Source organism: Squalius cephalus (genome assembly GCF_949319135.1).
Source record: "Squalius cephalus genome assembly, chromosome: 8".
Lineage (NCBI taxonomy): Eukaryota > Metazoa > Chordata > Actinopteri > Cypriniformes > Leuciscidae > Squalius > Squalius cephalus.
Window position 1 is genome coordinate 4,335,297 of NC_137129.1, and position 1,945 is coordinate 4,337,241.

Below are 1,945 nucleotides of genomic sequence, written 5' to 3' on the forward strand. Positions count from 1 at the left end.
TGTAGTAAACACTAACAGCGCGTCAAATGAGTAGGATGTCCATATACCCACAATTCATGATGCAGTTGGTGAGTAATACCATCATGACGTACTAGGCTACTGCATCTGCTGGGAATCTGATGTGTGCTAGCCAGTGGACACACACTTCCCACTATCATAGAGTGTTAGAATTCAGTAGAAATTTGGATGCGGTTCATCTTTATAAACACTACCTTTCAATTTAACAATTAGGCTAACACTATCTGGAATGGAAGCCGAAAGCAGATCAAGTCTGTTATTTCTGGAAAATAGGCCCACTGGTGCGTTTCGACATCCACTTTACCAACAAAAGGTCCATTTGAGGAAGAGATGGTGTATACACCAGAAAACACAAACAAATCATTAAAATTGACTTGCTAGTCAGGAGTATTTTCTCTTTCCCATTAAAAACTTTCTCTTACTGCTTTTGCTAGTTCCTTAATAAACAATAAATGTTTCTTAATGAACAATTACAAATGGGCTACTTGCTGAGCTAAATCAGGGGACGTCTGGTTGAGCATCAGGAGTTTATTTTTAAGGGCCTATTAACATTGTGCATGTATGACAATCTCAGTGGTGATTGCAAAGTCCTACTGAACCTTAAATCAAATTGCAAATTTGTTGCTTAAACTATCAGGGTTTTTTTATTTAAAAATGACACTATTGTTGTATTTGTACATTTCTAAAATCTGTTTGTGACCTTAACAATTGTAAAATATTATTATTAGGTCCAAAATATGGGGAGAATAATTGCAAAATAATAAAATAAAAAAATTCTATTGGGTAAAGCACTGGTTTGCACAGAAGGTGGATATTAATTTAATTTAAAAGGTAAATGCATATCTGATATTGGCAATGTTTTATGACGATGTTGGCTTGATTGCATGTTAGAATGACAAACAGCCAACTTTAAGTTTTTATTTTACCTTACTTTAAACTTTTTTTGTATTTATACAAATGCACATGGACAATTAAATAATATATAATAAATTGTCAACCTGATGCATGTTATATTGTATTTTCCAGGTGCTGCAAAGGACATTTGTGTTGCATATGCATATATATTGATATTATAAGCGATAACCAAGAGACAGGAGTGCACAACTGCAGCCAGACAGTGGCAACAAAACTATCAAACAACTCAAATAGAGAACACAGAGAACGGGGTAGTGAACAGATTAAGTCTTTTTCTTTCTTTTCATGTGCTAGATGCTCTTTCAGCATCCATGAAGGCCTACAATATTATATTAGACGATAAGCCGAACGTTTGCCTTTAGATGCGTTGGGTTGGTGTGTTGGAGACAACTGACATAATTGTCCAATATTTTCACATTCTCAACACAGTGGGGCAGTGCAATTACATTTCTCATCCCCACACCACACACACACACACACACACACACACACACACACACACACACACACACACTCCAATACTACACACATACAAACTAATCAATGAAAAATGCACACTATTCTCATGGTCTCCTTCACTCAGATTACTTACTTTCCATAAATTTCATAATTCCCATAAAATATTTGCTTCATTTCTCTAAAATCTGTTCATGTCCTCACCTGAACTCATCTGAGCTCCTGTTGGAATGTCTGTCGACAAAAGCACAATTGCCTCGTTCCAAAATGCCTGAGTAACGCTGCACGGCCGGAATGCAAAAGAGGCACCAAAACCACTCGCACAAAAAGAACTGTTTCGATACCATTTCAGAAAGAAATGTTTGGAATTACAACATTATAATGAACCATCCAGTTTGATCATTCTCATGCTGCACGCATATACATACATTATATCGATAGTAAACCATTTAAGGCATTAATTAAAATGTACTTTTTATCATAAAAAAAAGTATTTGGACACTCATCTGAATGAGATCTGACAAGCCTTAGTAAAGGTGATAATAACTGCAGGTTA